The sequence below is a fragment of the Panicum virgatum genome, chromosome 7N (genome assembly GCF_016808335.1).
Source record: "Panicum virgatum strain AP13 chromosome 7N, P.virgatum_v5, whole genome shotgun sequence".
NCBI lineage: Eukaryota > Viridiplantae > Streptophyta > Magnoliopsida > Poales > Poaceae > Panicum > Panicum virgatum.
This window is the reverse complement of record NC_053151.1, coordinates 13,230,921-13,250,515: the sequence shown is the minus strand read 5'-3', so window position 1 is coordinate 13,250,515 and position 19,595 is coordinate 13,230,921. Positions and strand designations below refer to the sequence as shown.

The following is a 19,595-nucleotide window of genomic DNA, read 5'->3' as shown; positions in this document are numbered from 1 at the left end:
CCCCTGCGTCCTCTCCTAGGACCGCATCTCTGCAAAGACAAAGTAGTTACAAACTACTAGAATCAAAACAGATCCTACAAAAACAAGTTCCAAAGAACTTATGCAGGAGCTCTTATTAGGGCGAACCCCTTGATGCCAAATTTGCGGGCAGGCTTTGTGATTACGGCCAGCTTACCCGCATCGACGGTCTTATCCACATCGGAACTACTCGCTGAAGGAGTAGCTCCGATCCCACTTGATGGGTCCACTATGGTGGTGGGGATAGTTTGTCCCACTGCAGTATCATCCCCAGATGATGAGGTCCGTGGCATCTTAGCTGCCAGACTTGGAAAAGCAAAAATACAAATCAAAACTTGCAAATCGACAACTGGAAAGTACTTGATTGCAAAATCACTAAGCTACTTACCTATTGCTAGTAGTGTTGGAGGAGCTGCTACGCTTCCTCGCCACTAACCGAGTACTCCTTAGGCGCTCGGTCTGGGCATCAACACTTGGAGTGGGGCTGTGCTCCCCATCACTCCTTTCCCCAGACACTGCCTTATCTGCACAACCAAGTCTGGACATCAATCCTGTTTATATGAAACTTCATATGAGCATACTAAGATTTGATTAACAGATTGAGGAAATTGGAAGAGCAAAAGGGCGAATAAATGCCTAGTAGCAAAGGACTACTCTTAAAGCGATCCATGTCCTCCTACAGAAAGAAAATCCTATCAGATTTACACTATGGTAAAGTACTCTACTTCCACGTATCGACTACTCTTATCAAGTACCTGCTTCGGCAAATTTGCAGCATAAATTGTACCAGGAACAACTGGGATTTTCTTTACATTCTTCAGAAGTCGTTGTACTCGACTAAATACTACATCATCCGAGATCTCTTCCTCCGAGTATCTTGACAGATCAATTGTTCCCCGATACTGGAATCTAAGCGATTCCCGAGCCTGTAATGGCTGGATTCTTCTCTTCATCCAGTCAAACATGACTGCTTCCCTAGTCAACATATCTTGTCTCAAAATGGCAATCCGCTCGAGTAGTTCAGAGATTTGACTCTCATTGACTGGTTTTTTATTCCACTCGGGCCATTGGATTGGAGGGCCGGGAGTAATGGATGGAAAACTCCTAGACTAGTTCTCTACATAGAACCACTTGGGTTTCCATTCGATTACTTTATTACTAAGGTCATAAGGGATATATACTCTATCCCTTCTTTGCCTAAGTTGGAGACCCACGCCCCCTACTACATCTAAGACGAATCTATTGGGCTGTGGCTTCAAATGGAAAAGGTAGCGAAAAAGTTCAAAATGGGGCTCGATGCCCAGAAAAGCTTCGCATAAATGCACGAAGATGGAAATATGAACAAAGGAATTTGGGGACAGATGATGCAACTGGATCCTGTAGTAGCGTAGGAACCCAGAAAAGAAAGAAGAGCATGGAAACCCCAATCCTCGTTCCAAGTATGAGGTGAAAGCAACAACTTCCCCCGTATTTTCATACGGATGGTCCGAACCCAAGGCAGGACGCCATTGGATAACAGATCTGGGAACTAAAAGACCTTGCGACACTAGAGTCTCCAAGTCAGATTGGGAACACTTACTGGTGTTCCACTCCTCATCGCGGGTTGGCTCCGTAGCCGCACCCTTCCCCTTGGTCGATTTCTTGGGTGCCATCTGGAAATACTCTGATCGCTTCACGTGCATAAACTGGCGGAAACCCTAAGAGGAGGATGGGGAACCACAAGGAGCAAGAACTTTGGATCTGGGAGCTCGAGAGTGAAAGACAGATCTCAAGCAGTAAAAACAAATGGCGGCCGGTGTGGTAAAGCCTAAGTTACCATTTCATTTTATAATGGTAGTGGCAACATGGTAAAAACACCCAACAGGCCAACAGACTGTTGCAAATCACGGATAAAATGGGATTTTCTGAGACATTCCTTTTTCTGAGATTACATTCTAGAAAAGAAAACACTCACATCCCTAGTCGACTACTCGACACACTTTTCCTTAACTAGGATTACATTCCAAAATAAGGATAAGTACTCGACACAATACAACTACTCGACATTACAACTCGAGTACTTTTTCCTAACTAAACATTACAATGACTCGGACCTGCATGCCCATCGCCTGGATCTCTTGGAGCTTCTAGTCGATGTCTGCTGCAGCTAGATCGTCCCGAGGCCATAACAAAGTACAAACTTGTTATTCCCATTTAGGGAATAATGATACTCGTATCCTGGGAGAAAAGTTTCAAGAGTATGGAGGTAGATTACAATAATCACCTTGCAAGTCCTCTTGTAGCATCTTCTGGAGAAACTTCTCCCTCTCCCAGAATACGTTGTGGCAAGATCAAGCTTCCCCGCCAGAGATGTTAATTCTTGGGCACCTAGAAACAGGCAACCCCAAGGATGTGACACAACAAAATCCAACCCAACAACCCCAAATCTGCCTCATTGGAATATGCAAGGACATGATGTCTAGCATGGATCCGATGAGAACATTGGGGATGCAAGAGGAGGCAGCAGAGACTTCTCTTGCCACTTGCAAGTTCTCTTCTAGCATCTTTTGCTGGGAAGAACTACACAAATTTCAGGAGGGCGAGAGCAAGAACACCAAGGAAAGGCCATGGCTGCTACACTTTGGTGCTTCTACTAAGGGCCTCTCCCCTGCCTTTTATAGCCACAAGGGGACTTACTGAGGAGAATCCGTGAATCAATAGTGCATGTTTCACGGATGCATTCATGGCAGCATTCATGGACGCAGTCAAAAGATGCAATAATGCAGATTCTCCAAACAGTAACATCCCACGTGAGCACTGAATAAAGAGCCGTACATCCCGGGTTTTATTCCTGAAGTTATTTCGGGTGCAATCAGTGTGGCGGATCCAATTGTATCATTTTTCTGGGGTTTTACCCAAAAAAGAGGTCTTTTTGGATTCCGGATCTGATGAATCCTATATATAATCCGAAGGATAAAATCTGATGCCGCGACATAAATCCTTAATTCCAAATCTACGCTCGGGGGCTACTCGCAGTAAAAGGGATTTTGATTTAAGGCTCGGGGGCTGCTAGATATAGACATCAGAGATTTATTTTTCAATTTTTTTTGGAAAATAGACTGAAGTGACCCTCAGCCTGATTCTACGATTCAACCTAAGGCTCGGGGGCTACTCCATATGGAGCGCGAGTACTTCGTGCACCATTTATGTTCAAGATTTCGGGGCTTGAGCACCTCACAGCCTTGAAGCAAATGGAAGTACTTGAAGGACGACTCGACGTATCTAAAGGAAGGACAAAAAGCAACCAGAATGATGTTCTGACTACTCGAAGTACTTGAAGACGCCCAGCCAAGTACTCGATGCCTACAGGACTCGGCTACGAAGAGCTCGGGGGCTTGTCAGACCCGGGACAGTGGGACTGCTTATAGACATAGAATATTCTAGAGTAAGGGATGGCTTATGGATGTACCTTACATCTTTTGTAACTACCCGAATAGGCGTAGAACTAGCTGCAGTGCAAAGGAAACTACCCGATTGTGTTGTAGTAGGACTCCAACTGTACTCGGCTATGACTTTCCATATAACCCTGTCCCCCCAGATATATAAGGGCGGGCAGGGACCCCCTCCAAACAATCATCAACACCTAAGGCAATACAAACCACATAGGACGTAGGGTATTACGCAAACTCGAGGCCCGAACCTGTCTAAATCTTTGTGTTCCTTGTACCATCAAGTTCTAGAGCAGTCGATCCATACCTACAAACTCTACTGCTAATGGTATCCCTGAGCAGGCTTGGCGGTAAACACCGACAATATGATTCGGGTCTTGTGACCTTAGATACGATGAAAGGTCCCTCCCATCTGGAATTTAACTTGTGCAATCCTGTCTCATCTTGAATCCCAACATTGAAAGATCTTTGCTGGACATTGCGATCGTGATAGCGCCTGATTCCTTGAAGATATCTAGCCAATTGGGTCAAGGCATTGATCCTGACCTCTTCGACTGAATCTAACTCGAGTTGACGAGCTTCATCTGCCTCTCCTTCTTGATAGGCTTATACTCTTGGAGATTTCCACATAATATCTGCGAGTAGTATAGCCTCTGACCCATAAGTAAGGAAGAAAGGAGTTTGTCCAGTTGCTGTGCTAGGTTGCGTTCGCAACCCCCAGACCACATGGGGTAATTCTTGAATCCACTTACCACCTTTCTTGGTGTTGCCATCGTAGAGTCTTTTCTTCAAGCTGTCGAGTACTAAGCCATTGATACGCTCTACTTGACCATTTGCTCTAGGATGAGCTACTGAAGCATATTTGACCTCTATGCAAGAATTATCGCAGAAATCCCAGAAAGACTGTGATGTGAAGTTAGAGCCAAGATCTGTGATGATAGTATGAGGAAATCCAAACCGGTGGATGATGTCAGAGATGAAATCCACTGCTTGATCTGACGAGATCTTAACAATGGGCTTGTACTCGATCCACTTAGTAAACTTGTCGACTGCTACCAGCACATGATTAAATCCTCCTGGAGCTATGGTTAATGGTCCGATCATGTTCAGACTCCAATAGGCGAACGGCCATGAAGGAGGGATTGTTATCAAGTTATGTGCTAGGACATGAGTCTTCTTGCCGAAGAATTGGTAGCCGGGGCATCGTCTGACAAGATCTTCTGCGTCTGAAACAACTATTGGCCAGAAGAACCTTGATCTATAAGCCTTGCCGACTAGTGTTCGAGATGCAGCGTGATTGCCACAGACTTCTTCATGTATCTCCCTGAGGATGTATTTGCCTTCTTCATGGGTAACACATTTCATGAGGATGCCAGATGCAGAACACTTGTAGAGGTTGTTGCTGATGAGGACGAAACCCTTGCTGCGCCTGATGATGCAGGCAGCTTCAGTGCTCTTGGGATTGACATGTGGTGGAAGCTTGAACTCCTTGATGAAGTCGGTGAACTGAATCCGCTAGTCTTCTTCAATCATCAGTACTTCTCTGACTGTGGCCAAGGCTTCCACATCAATACCTTGTTGGCTTTGTACCTTGACTGATGGATGATGTAGTTCTTGAACAAAGACTCCCGGTGGAACAGCTACTCGAGTAGAACCAAGTTTGGAGAGGACGTCGGCTCCCACATTGTTGTCACAATCCACATGGTGGATTTCCAATCCTGAGAACTTGTTTTCGAGCTTCCTGATTTCTTCAACGTATGCATCCATTGTGTCCTTGTTGACGTCCCATTCTTTATTTACTTGTTTGACGACGAGTAGAGAATCGCCGTAGACAAGTAGTCGCTTGATGCCGAGAGAGACTGCTAGTCGAAGGCCGTGTAGTAGTGCCTCGTATTCAGCTTCATTGTTGGAGACTTTGAACAAGATCTGGAACACACACTTTAACTGTTCTCCCTTGGGGGAGATGAATAGAACTCCCGCGCCGCCTCCGTCGAGCTTGAGTGAGCCGTCAAAGTACATTAACCAATGCTTAGGGATGTTGTGAGGTGCTAGGACTTGATTTTCCCACCATTCAGCTAGGCAGTCGACTAGTGCTTGCTACTTGATTGCTGTTCTTGGCTTAAAATTAAGTTCCAAGGCTCCCAGTTCAACTGCCCACTTTGAGATTTGTCCAGTGGCATCCCGATTGTTGAGTATGTCCCCCAATGGGAAGTCAGTTATTACTGAGATCTTGTACTCGTCGAAATAGTGTCGAAGCTTCCTGGAGGTGATTAGGATTCTGTACAGAAGTTTCTGGATTGATGGATATCTAACATTTAATTCAGAGAGTACTTCGCTAATGAAGTATACTGGTCTCTGGACACCGTAAGCATGGCCTTCCTCCAGGCGTTCGACTACGATTGCCATGCTGACTACATGAGTAGTCGCGTCAATGTAGAGGAGTAGTTCCTCGCCTGGTAGTGAGGTTGTAAGAATTGGCGGTGACTGGAGATGATGCTTGAGGTTCTCGAGTGCTTCCGCGGCTTCTATAGTCCACTCAAATTTGTCTTGTCGCTTGAGGAGCTTGAAGAAGGGTAGGCCCCGTTCACCAAGTCTGGACAGGAACCGGTTCAAGGCTGCCATGCAGCCTGTAAGCTTTTGGACGTCCTTGATACTAGCTGGGGCGTCCATGGCCATGATGGCATTGGTCTTCTCTGGGTTGGCCTTGATTCCTCGGTTGCTGACGATGAACCCGAGTAGTTTTCCAGAGGGTACGCAGAAGACACACTTTGTTGGGTTGAGTTTCCAACAGAATTTTCAGAGGCTGTTGAAGGTTTCTTCCAGGTCAGTAATGAATTGATCCTGGGTCTTGATTTTGATGACAACATTGTCAACATAGACTTCAACATTGCGATGTAGCTGGTTAGCGAAGCACAGCTGTATCAGACACTGATAAGTGGCACCAATGTTTTTCAACCCAAAGGACATGGTCTTGTAGGCGTATGCCCCGTAAGGCGTGATGAATGTCGTCTTGGTCTTCTTCTTTCATGGTGATCTGATGATAGCCTGAATAGCAGTCGAGAAAGGATAACAAGACACATCCTGCCATGTAGTCGATTACTTGATCAATGCGGGGTAGCCCGAAAGGATCCTTTGGGCAATGCTTATTTAGATTGGTGTAGTCGACGCACATCCTCCACTCGTTGTTGTTTTTCTTCTGGACGAGTACAGGGCTGGCCAACCATTCTGGATGGTAGACTTCTTTGATGAACCCTGCTGCGAGTAGTTTCGCCAGCTCCTTCTTGATGGCTTCTTGCTTGTCCGGGGAGAAACGCCGTAGCCACTGCTTCTTTGGCGTAGCTGTGGGGTCAACTTTCCGGGCATGCTCGATCAACTCCTTGGGCACTCCTGGCATATCCACTGGTTTCCATCTGAATATGTCTCTGCTGGCCCTAAGAAAGTTCATGAGCTCGAGTTTCTATTTGTCGCCCAAGCCAGCTCCGATGATAGTAGTTTTGGAGTCATCTCCCTCTTATAGCTATATGGTCTTGGTGCCCACGTTGCCGGTTGGTTTAATCGACGACTGGCTTGATTTCTTGGATGGCATTGAATCCTTGTTGAGTGAGAGTTCCTTAGCTGCAGCAAGTATTTCACTGACGGAGCTAGGAACTCGGATTGTGGCGGCATGATCTATTGCTTCCCTGTCGCACTCAGAGGATTTGAGGAGATCTCCTCGCAGGGAGAGTACTCCTGTATTGCCTGGCATCTTGAGGAGCAGGTACACATATGTGGTACTGCCATGAACTTGGCCACGCAGGTCTTCCCAGTATGGTGTGGTAGGATGATTCGAAGTCGGCTACTTCGAACTTGATGTACTCCGTCCGAAAGTTTTGTTCTGTACTGAATGTGAACGGGAGGGTGACCAAGCCAATCGGTGTAGAAGAATTTCATGGAACAATGCCGTAGAATGGGGCCTTGCTTGGAGTCAGTAGGCTCATGTAGTTGAGGCCCATTTTAGCCAATGTACTTGCGAAGATTAGGTTGAGCCCGCTGCCGCCATCAATGAGTACTCGAGTGAGCTTGGATCCTTGGACAACTGGGTCAAGTACTAGCGGGAACTTTCCGGGTTCAGAGAAGCTGGTCCATTGATCCTCCATGGAGAAGGTGATGGGGACCTCGCTGTATTTTAGTGGCCTCTGAATTGCTGGCTCAACTGAAAGGATTTCTCATAGTAAAAGCTTCTGGGCTCGCTTGGAGAAGCTGGGATCTCCTCCAAATATGACGTTGACGACATTTTGCGGCTGTTGGAACCCATCGAGGTCTTTCTTGTCGTCTTCATTATCCTTGTTTTGCTTCTTCTTAGGAGCATCTGGAGGTGCCGACTGGAAAGATTTGCGCAGGATCGTGCACTCCCACATTGAGTGGTTGCTCTTGGGGTGGATTGCGCACCTTTTGTTGTGAAGGATCTTGTCGAACTAGTCCTGTGGCTTATCATTCTTCTAACCACACGGGGTACGATCCATAGTACCGATAGTATCATTAGGTTTGCGCTTACGCGCAGGATCCCACTGGTTGCTAGGGCCTTCATGGTCGTTGTGGCGCTTCCCATTGTTGTCGTTGTTACAGCGTGGGAAGCGGCTTCGTTCTTGCTGCCCTTCGTCTGCCCAACGCTACATCATGTTGCGTAACTCCACTACTGTTTTGGCGCGGTTGCGCCCGAAATCATGGTACAAAGATTGGACAGTAATGCCGCTCTGGAAGTAGTCAATGACGTCGTCGTCAGCGACGTTGCGGATGGTGGCTCTTGTGTCGAAGAAGCGCTTGACGTAGAATCTGATCAATTCGCCTTGCTCCTGCTTACACATCGACAAGGCATGTCGAGTAGCTACTCGACGTAGCAACCCTTGGAAGTTGTCGATGAAGGCCTTCTTGAGATCATCGCATGAGTGTATGGACTCGCGTGCCAAGTTCTCGAGCCACGTGAGGGGTACGGGCTCTAGGGCCATCGGGAAGTAGAGGACCTTGGTGTTGGTGTCTCCTCCTGCAACACTAACAACGGTCGAATATAAACGTTCGTTGGCTTGAAATCCTTCGGGTACTCGATGTTGTCGAAGACTCTGCTGAGGGCTTGGAAGCCATCAGAATTATCTGCAAGCTGCGATCTGTGTCTTGCGTTGATGATGTCCCGTGCGTCCATTATGGAATCGGCTACTTCTTCCCCGTTGTGCCCGCGGTTGTTGTTGCGGCTTCGTTGAGGGCCAGGGGCTTGGTTTGCCGGTGGTTTGCCACCCCTAGGGCGATGGATGCTTGCGACTTCTTGATCCTCTTGATTTCTTTGATTTTGCTGCTCCAGCTGTTGTTGGCGATGATGGCCTCCAGGAGTACGGCTTGCTTGAGGTATGACTATTGCGGTGGCCCTCGACTGAGTGCCGTGAAGCGAGGACAACGGGTTTTGTCTCTCGAGTTGTTCAATAGTGTTTTTGGTAAGGTGTATGACACGTTCCATCTCCGGGTTTTGAGGCATCTGCATGAGCCGCAGGGTTGCTCTGTCATCACGGCAATTGGGGTTCTGAAGACTGGATCTGCGACATTGTTGAATTCGTTGTTGAGATTGCGTGGGGGAAGGCGAGCTCGCACAGCAGCTCGAACCCTGCGTTCTCCTTTCCATTGATTTTTTGCCCTGCGAGCTATGCGAGTAGCTTCGTCCTCATGTTGTGGAGCGTCTTGGGTTAGATTGTCTTCTGAAATCTGATCCAGAGCTTCATTGGGGTCGTGCTGACTTGGAGCACCTCCGGCTTGTTGGATGATCACCGAAACCAAACGCTTGGGGGAGAAGCTTTCTAGATCTAATTCACAATCAGCTAGGACGGTTTCCCCGGAACCCGTCTCCCTCTCGGTTGCAAGGGGAGTACCATGTTGAAACGGGAGATCATCAATGCTGAAAACTTCTCGAAGGTTATCGAGTAGTTCTGCGAGAGTGTGACTTTGGCAGGACTTGAGTTGGATTTTTGCCAGAGCACTGGTGATGAAGTCCAGGCTGTCTTGTGATGACTCGACTGGATCTGGATATACATCGAAAACGGGTGCCTCCCGGCTAACGGTAACTGAGTGGTACTCGATGTAGAAGAGACGATCCAAGCTATTTTCATAGATGGATCTGATCATCTGTTTGTAAGTAGATGATGCATTACGCAACCCCAGGATGGGTTGAACGAGAGGAGCCTCAATCCGAGTAGAATTCGTATTGAGACCAATCTGAGTCCGAGTAGAACCCGAGTTGTTTTCGAGTTTCATCTCGATCTCTTTAGCGAAGTCGGGAAGCAGCATGACACCTTGATTATCTGATACGGCGAGTTTGCTGAAGCTTTCCGATGTGGTGGTCTTCAGCGTGGGTGAGTTGGTTAGGTGGCTGTCAAAGCCGCCCGAACTATTGGCGACGCAGGCCCACGAACCGAAGACGAAGGTGGCACCTTGAGGAGGCGCCATGGTGTTGAAAGCGAAGGTGGCCATCGAACTCGCCGATGAACTCGCCGAGTACCCTACCTGGCGTGCTAGCTGTCATTGTTTATCGCCAAGCCTGCTCAGGGATACCCTTAGCAGTAAGGTTTGTAGGTAGGGATTGACTGCTCTGGAACTCGATGGTGCAAGGAACACAAAGATTTAGACAGGTTCGGGCCGCGAGTTGCATAATACCCTACGTCCTGTGTGGTTGTTTGTATTGCCTTAGGTGTTGTTGTATTTTGAGGGGGTCTCTGCCCGCCCTTATATATCCGGGGGGGGTTACATGGAAAGTCCTAGCTGAGTACAGTTGGAGTCCTACTACAACACAATCGGGTAGTTTCCTTTGTACTGCAGCTAGTTCTACACCTATTCGGGTAGTTACAAAAGAGGTAAGGTACATCCATGAGATATCCCTTACTCTAGAACATTCTATGCCTATAAGCAGTCGCGCTGCCCCGGGTCTGACACAACCGGGGTCCAGAAATAGCAATTGAGTTTGCTCTCACTTTGGTGGAGCGTCTATATGGCAAAGAGAAAATGGAGGAGGTTGATGGGCCTTTGGTAAGCTGTGAGTCGTAAAACTCCTCTGTTTCTCTTTGTTGTGTTATTCCATCACACAACAAATGATATTTTCTAGTAGTAGTTCGATGCAATCCAATTACTTTTAAACCATTTGACTTTAAACATGTGCCTGTGGCACGTACATATCTACTAGTTTGATAAAAAGATTTTGCAAAGTACTCGACAACTTTGACAAGTCTATGACTCTTCCAGTTTTGTTCTGGGCGGGTAATCCACCCGAGAAATTCTGGGTAAGTGTTCAGTAAGCATATCCAAGTACTTCTATGTATAATTCCCTTTGGTTTCTGACGAAGCCACTCATGCAGAAGAACTATAAAGTGTGGTACTGCATGCCCCGCCTCCTGCTGACACCACTCAATCTGATGGCGATAATGGGAAGAAGCGGAAGGCAACCCCTGGATCGTTGTTGCGAGGAAAAGTTTACCGTCTTGACAGCAGCAAGTAAGTGTCTTGCTTTGCCTCAGTACCAGTTCATTCTTAATTTCCTTGTGCTGATTCTGACTCTTTCAGAATACAATACCTCCCTGAGCAAGAAAAAGCTCAGATTCAAGATATGTGCAACTGGATGGAAGGCAAATCATAGTCTTCTAGTCAATCAGCCCTGATTCACCAATAATTGAGTTGATTGAAGGTTCTGGAGACGCAGCATGCCAGGAGGCGGGTACTTCTAGCGCAACAAAGGAGGCCGCCCCTAGAGCAGAGAAATCTGCTCCATCTACAGAACAATCTCCTTCGACCGCGGCTGCTGGTGATGCCGCTACTGCTACTACTGCTGTTGCTGAAAATGCTAGAGGGTCGGGTAGCTCTGGTGTTCAAGTAGTACCCTTCCAATCTCTCCCTTCCTCTGTTCAGGAGGAATTGGGTAATGATCTTTTTGATGATCCTCTTCTGACTCCTAAGAATATGCAGAAGCTTGCTGACTGTATGCAGTGGAGCTTCAAATTTACCAAGTTATGCCTTCTCTCATCAAGTGCTTCTCGAGTAGTTTGACCACTGAGTTGTCATCTTTTATTTATAGGATGTTGACAATCGGTCTTTCCTAAAGTCACATGCCTTGTATAAAATCTTGAACAACTGGAAGCTCCTAGCTCAAAAAGATGCGGAGATTGCCAAGAATATTGATCAAGCTCTCGCTATGCGGAATGAACTCTATGTAGCCAACTGAAAGCACACGCAAGAAACTTATGAATTGAAACAGCAGATAAAGAGTTTGGAAGAGGAGAAGGCCAAACTTCAGGAGCAACTACAGTTTGCCCAAGTCTGTAAGTACTCGAATTGTACCTGGTAGTCTTTGGCCATTATTTGCAAAGTCACTGAAGTATTTGTCCTGGTATAGGTCCATCAAGTGAACATGAACGGCTTGTGGCTGCAGCCCAAGCAATTGTAGACATGGTTGATCCTCAGGGGGGAAGCATCGAGTAGTAAATCTCTGGTCGAGCGCTTGGAAGAAGCTCCCAGAAAGATTATCGACTACTTGACTGCGACCTCCAAAAATTACCTTGCTCACAAGCTTGCAATTGTAAAGTCGTATTGGCCTCAACATAACTTATCACCGATATCTTTGGGAATTGCTTCTGATTGCCCAGAAGCCAAATTCCTCCGATATCATGAAGAAACAGAGCCAATTGCTGAGGAGATCTTGAAGAACTTAGCAGAATGATTTGCTTGTAGTAGTTCCTTGGATCTGTAAAGACTTGTCTTATTGTTGTATAAATCACTGTTTTTATCATATTGATGTATCTTCAGAGGCTTGTTCTGAAATCATAGGATAAGTACCCGATATATACAATCTACTCAAGCAAGCAAGCAGAATGTTGCTTTGGAGTAACCTCCATAGTTTATCAGCTAGGATGAATACCGTCGGATTATCCAAATAGAAAAAACTGTATAGAGATATCCATGATCTACTCGAGCGAGCGAGTAGAGTGTCTAACTTATAGACTAGAGTAACTATTAAAATTGACCAATTAGGATTAACCCCGTCGGATTACCCAAGTAGGACTAATTTTTAAAGTATCCAAAACATACTCGAGTAAGCGAGTAGTTTTGCCTGTAGCGCAAGGCTGGAGTAACTTGTAAAGTTGACTGATTAGGATGAGCCCCGTTGGGCTACCCAAGTAGGACTAACTTGTTAAGTATCCAAGAATCTACTCGAGCAAGCAAGTAGTGTGTGTCCTATTCTAAGGACAAGGATGTGGCCTGTATAGTTATCCGGTTTGGATGAAGCTTAATAGGTTATCCCAGTAGAAAAAACTGTGTAGGCTATCCAAATTGGGTTATCAAGGTTGGTATGAATCTTGTAAGATTACCCTGGTCGGAAAAATCCTTTGAAAATAGGAGTCGAGCTTGATAGTATCAATTTGATTACAGCCTTTAATGTAGTCGAGAGGTACCGAAAACAATTGCTTTATTAAAGAGATCAACTGACACCATCCTCATACAACTGAATCAAGGATAAACTTGTGCAAGTGTTCGATATTCCAAGAATTGGGTACTTCATTACCATTAGCATCGATAATTTTGTAGGATCCTGGTCTTGTAACTTTATACACTATAAAAGGTCCCTCCCATCTGGAATTCAACTTGTGCAACCCTGGTTCATCTTGAATTCGTCGTAGAACTAGATCTCCTACGTTGAAGGATCTTTGCTGGACATTGTGATCATGATAGCGCCTGACTCCTTGGAGATATCTAGCCGATTCAGTCAAACCATTGATCCTTGCTTCTTCGACTGTATCTAACTCAAGTTGTCGAGCTTCATCTACTTCTCCTTCTTGATAAGCCTCAACTCTTGGAGATTTCCACATAATATCTGATGAGGACATCACCGTGGTGGATACGCCCACGACGTTTCCTACATCAAGTTTCAAGTCATTGTCAACTCCGACTTCTATTCAGATTCGGAATTGATGAGCAGCACACACTAAAATGGTCGCCCAGGTTGCATACATACTCTGTTTTGGACATTCTACATATGCATGGAAAGCTAAGGAGATAAGATTTCCAATGGATCCAGCCCCATGAAAAATTCGTCCAGAGTCAACGGGAATCGTCGAAATAATATGACGTCCAGAATCTGTCAGGGCGCTGCGCCGCCATCTTTTTGGCTGTTGGCCCATGTACCGTGTTGGCCCAAGTTGTGGATGCCCCCTTGGCCTCCACCAGCAACCCTAGGACGTCCCTTAGGATATAAACTCAGTAGCCGCCGCCTTTTAGACTTGGATTTTGTTTAGTTCTTGTGTTTTCCTTCGAGAAACAGAGATTGCATCGTTGCATCTGTGGCGACAAGTCCTTATACATTGATCCAGGGCCCCTATTCTTGCTCTCCTCGACTGTGTCGATTAGTCCTTTTGATTCGAGTGCTTGAACCCCTCTTGTGTTTTGCTTCATCCATATTTGCAATTCTCAGATTGCGCGATTACATCTTCTTACTTGTGTCCTTCGATTCGCTTGCAGAAAAAGCCTTCTCGGCGAGGTCAATCAAGCTGTGCTTGATTGATAACCAACGGAGCAGTGGTGTAGCGGTTGTAGGATTTGAAACATGTTGATTTGAAGCCGTATCGTCAACGTCGAGTCCTCCACCAATCGAACGTACCTTTACCTCTCGAAAGATCGGGCATAGTCCACATCAAGTGGTATCAAGATTCCAAGTTGCCCGTGTGGTATATTATTGTGTGCCCTTTAGATTCATTCGTGTTCATCACCTATAGTCCACTAAAATACCTAAAAAATTATTTCCACTGTCCTATAACACTTTTGTGCCCAACAATTTTTCGATTCAGTTTGCTTTTCTGAATTTCAGTCCCTCGCCGTGTCGTTGTGTTCTCTCTGTCTATCTCTTGTTCTCGGTGCTAGCTGAGTTCTTTTTGTCCATGTGTTTGCCCGAGGACGAAGAACACAGACACAATAGATTGGTTTTTGGCAGTGCCGTCGTCACCTGCGCAAAACAGAAATTTGGATCGTTTTCTTTTGTGGCTGCGTGGGTTCCTTGTTTAATTATTTTAGACGACCTATCAAAGGAACAGATCTCTGCTATATCAATTTTTTTTGTCTTAAAACGTGTCCTTCTTGGTCACGTCATCCAGCAGCAGGAGATCCAAGAATAGCTACCAATTTTGTGTGATATTTCGCAAGGTCTACACGACACACCTTTTATCTATCCTTTGAGGCAAGAGCTGATTAATTTTATAGTTTGAGCAAACACTTTATCATATCTGGTATTTGTTGGCAGAACAAGAGCTGTTGAGCAAGCGGTTCTCATCAGCTTAAGTATTTGAGGAATATTTAACTTGCGGCACATTCCGATTAAAAAAAAGTAAAAGGCAAAGGTGCTAAAAAAAAGAGAAAACAAAAGAGCCGCACCAAAACAAAAAAAAAAGGACAGAAAGAAGAAAAAAAATTCAGAAGTTCTTTCCATGCTTTGAGTCCCGTGCAGAGTTGTATCTTTTGCTTGCTTGAACTAAGTCTGAGATGAGTTTAGGCTGGTGACACAGACTAGCTTGGGACTACTTTTCAGTTTTGCAATTCTGTATTGAAATTTTAATATTCCTTGCAACCATATTGTGTCTACCCAATGCTCCACAAATACTTCTGTCAGCACAGGTTTATCTTGCAACTGTTACACCCAAGCTTGACAACTGATTGTGCCGCCTGTTGGCTTTGGTAAGAACACTTGCAAGACGGTGGTAAGCCGCTTGAGATATTGCATTCCACTTTCACCACTACCCAATAGTTGCTAGTTGATAGGGATAATATTTTTGTGTTGTCTTTTGCTGTCTTCTAACAATGACAGGTTTTTCATATCCACCAACATATGATGGTGTGGGTGCTGATCCGTACTTGAAGTGGAAAATTGCTATAGATAACATATTTGCAACTCATTGCATGTGTCCAAAGAGGAAGGTAAAAAATGCAGTTAGTGTTTTGCGACACTCAGCTCTAGTTTGGTGGAATTCTTTAAGTTCTTTGGATAAACCCCAAACATGGATAGATATGAAACTTCTTATGCGTGAAACCTTTGTTAATCCACCTCCTGCTTTGAAATCATATGATGAGGTGCAAAACATAGAGGATCAGTTCATTGTTATTTCTCTTGTTACGCCTAACCTTTTGCAGGATACTGATCAAAAGCAAGAGGACAAAAACAACATGGAAGAAAATGAGGAGCTCACATCTTCATGTGCAAGTTCAGAACCATCACTTCACAATGCACCTATTACTACCGCTGCAACACTCACGGAAGGTGAGAATTCCCTTGATGTGCTGAATTTTTCTACCAATCATGCTATGACAGAGCAACTATTAGTGGAACCAACTCTTGATTTACCTTTGTCACAAGATGATTTGCTTTATATTCCATGTGATAAAGATGACTTACCTGATCATGAACATGAGAGCACTGAACCACACGCTTCTGTTGAATTTACAAATGTGATTCATGTTGATAGTGATACAGATGATATGAAATTATTGTCTTCTTTACATACCTTGGGTTACAGTGAATTTGATGTTTTGTATAATCTAAGTACTTTAAAGAAGAAACTTTTTATGTGTGCTGATTGGCAAATATAACAACAAAGGACAATATTTGATACATCGGGTTTATATTTGTGCCAATCTAAATTCTCCTACTATTGTTCAAGATTGTAATCAACTAAGTGGATCCGATACTATTGATATTCATACGCCATCTATTTCTATGCTGCCTTTTGTTAGTACTAATCTTTTGCAGGATAGTATTGACAAAACTCATGTGGATTCGGATCAAGGAGCCTACAGGATCAGCATCGAGTACAATCGGCGTTGAGGACGACTTTGCTTTCAAGAAGGGGAGGATGATGAGGACATCACCTTGGTGGATACGCCCACGATGTTTCCTACATCAAGTTTAAGTTATCGTCAACTCCGACTTCTATTCATATTCGGAATTTAGGAGCAGCACACACTAAAACAGTCGCCCAGGTTGCATACGGACTCTGTTTTGGACATTCTACATATGCATGGAAAGCTAAGTAGATAAGCTTTCTAATGGATCTGGCCCCATGCAAAACTTCGTCTAGAGTAAATGGGAATAGTCGAAACAATATTACGTCCAGAATTTGTCAGGGTGCTACGCCGCCGTCCTTTGGGCTGTTGGCCCGTGTACCGTGTTGGCCCAAGTGGTGGACTCCCCCTTGGCCTCCACCAGCCACCCTAGGACATCCCTTAGGATATAAACTCAGTAGCCGCCACCTTTTAGACTTGGGTTTTGTTTAGTTCTTGTGTTTTCCTTCGAGAAACAAAGATTTCATCGTTGTACCTGTGGCAACAAGTCCTTATACATTGATCAAGGGCCCCTGTTCTTGCTCTTCTTGACTGTGTCGATTAGTCCTTTCGATTCGAGTGCTTGAACCCCTCTTGTATTTCGCTTCATCCATATTTGCATCTCTCAGATTGCGCGATTACATCTTCTTGCTTGTGTCCTTCGATTCGCTTGCAGGAAAAGTCTTCTCGGCGAGGTCAATCAAGTTGTGCTTAGTTGATAACCAATGGAGCAGTGGTGTAGCGGTTGCAAGGTTTGAATCATGCTGATTTGAAGTTGGATCATCAATGTCGAGTCCTCCTCCAATCGAACGTGCCTTTACCTCTCGGAAGATCGGGCATAGTAAACATCAAGTGTACCACTGCTCCCAAATAGCCCAATTATTTTTAACCATCCATCTCCGATCCAATGGCTCCAATCTCTCTCCCATGATATAAAAGCAGCAGAACCCTGCCCCTCCTCTTCACGATCAGATCCCCTCCAGCCGTTCCCTCCTCGCCGCCCCTCCCTCCTCGCGCATCTCTTCTCTCCGCGCCGCGCCGCTCCCATCCCCTACCCGCACATTAGGGTTGCAAGCGGGGCGGGCCCGTGTCGCTGAAGCGGACCATGTGGCTCTGGTCGCGGTGCCCCCGCAAACCCGCGTCCCGCCTACCTCGTCCTCGTCCTCGCCGGCAAGGCACCGCGTGAGGTGCGAGCTCATCTTCCCTCGCGCCCGCCAGCAAGGAAACTAGGAGGCCTGGTGTGGGGATGGCGGCGGATGCGAGCTCTGTGGCCATGCTGCTTCGCGGGGAGGCGGGGAAGAAGGGCGGGCCGGAGATAGTGACGATGGATCTTCTGAGCAGCTACCGCGGCAACGCCGCCGCGGAGGACGAGGTGGTCGACCTCGAGGTCTCGCCGTCTCGGTGCCTGCCGGGTTCGAGCGATGGCTTGACTTCCTGGTGAGTGGATTCTATCCTCTTTATTCCTTGGTCAAAATCATGGTGGGAGATGCACTAATCCTGGTGAGTGGATTCTATCCTCTTTATTAGTCTCATCAGCGCACGCGCATGAGATGTCGTTGTTGCATAATCCCGCTCAACTATTTGCCCAACCATGTTCATAATTTCTCTGTGTAGAATTTTTTAAGGTGGCCTGGAGGTCCTCAACTTCGACATCTAGGTGAGGTTCCTTTGCTCTTGCTCCATCCAGGTTGTATTTTTCTGCCCCCCCCCCCCCTTTCTACCGCTAGTTGGATTTCAGTAGATCTGGCTACATTTGAAGTACTGGATTCATACATTTTCTTGTCGATTTGCTATGGATAGCTACTATCTAATGAATAAATGGGTTCTTTCATAACATATTTGTTTAGAATACTCAGAAATTTATCATATGCTACATGTATTAAGCTGAACTAATTGTTTAGTACATTCATGCGGTTGTGCCAAAACTGCCTTTGTTCTTTCTTGAGTACCATCTTAGTTCTTTGTAAAATGGGCATGTTGCTAATAGCCTAATATCTTTGTTTATTTACTGGAATCAATATTATGATATGCCCATGCATCAATCTGAAAGTTAGTTGCTCCCACAAAACATAGACTACAATTTTTTACCTAATTGCATCAATTTTATAGCAATTTGCATACATGTTTATCATGCGCCTTTTTTTGCAGTAATCATTAATCTTTGTTTAACTCCTCTCTCCTGGAGAGAGCGTGTGCTAAGGCAAGCGGCCTGGAGAGCAAGCTGCTCTGCACAGCAGCAGGTCGGCAGCAGCAGGTCGCCATGAACATCATTGGCAGGTGAGCAGGTCCTTCTGTTTATAGTTTCCACTGTAAAAATTGTCTGTCTGTTTATAGTTTTCCACTTGTTTGTTGAAATGCCTAGTTTGATTGAAAATGATGACAAGGTTCACGTTACTGTCGAATTCTCCACTTGTTAGCAGAAAAGTAATGCAGCAACTGTATTTACCATGTGTGCTATATCATGTCAGCTATCAAGTATACATTGAATAACATGGCTCTTTTTTAAAAAAAACTATATATGTCAGTCTCCTAATTACTAAAGAATCTTGTGGTATATATAGTGTTAATATTTTTGAATAAACTAATACATCTCCATTTGGCTGTCCTGTTATCATGACTGTCCATTGTTGGTTCTTGTTAACTGCAGTGAATTTCAGTGACAGTTTTACAATTTAGCTAGTAATTTTATAGTAGTCCATTGATCACAATTCCTTTTATTGCAAATATTGTCTACTGTAAGTATTTGACATTTTGACAATGTGCTCTTTTCATTTCAGACTGAGGATGATCATATGCAAGGAACAGAGATGATCTTTTATCTCCATACTTTCTATGCTTCTAAGTTTAAGCTTAAGATGTAATGCTAGCTGTGTCGCTGGGTGAGACTTGCACATGATCTGTTGGATTTGATTTTCTTTTTCTATTTGTACAAAATTATGATGCCATTATGGTTTTTTGGCTATAATCTTGTGCTGAAATTATAATGTTGAAATGGGCTTTATGGGTTGAAATTTTAATCTAAGATGGCTGTGTTGGGCCAGAATTTTATGGGCTGTGCAAATCTAGTGGGCTAGAGATGTGGCTATGTCATCATCCACGTAGGCATAGGCAGCCACGTAGTTGGCTATGTCATCATCCACCTCATCATTGCCGTCCATGTTATCACCATGTCAATAGCCACGTCATCCTCTATGTCATCAATGTTTGATATGGCAATTGAATCTGTGATGAAAATTATATTGCTCGTGACGTTTATTTTCATCATAGAAAATGAGCTTGGGTTGG

General features: G+C 45.1%; 1 long non-coding RNA gene across 1 annotated transcript; it reads left to right on the top strand.

The window, feature by feature from the left end:
• Nucleotides 1-17,274: 17,274 nt before the first annotated feature.
• Nucleotides 17,275-19,353, top strand: LOC120683486. The gene is made up of 3 exons (XR_005678809.1): nt 17,275-17,967; nt 18,459-18,587; nt 19,088-19,353. It is a non-coding gene; the product is annotated as an uncharacterized LOC120683486 (long non-coding RNA).
• The last annotated feature ends 242 nt before the right edge of the window (nt 19,354-19,595 follow it).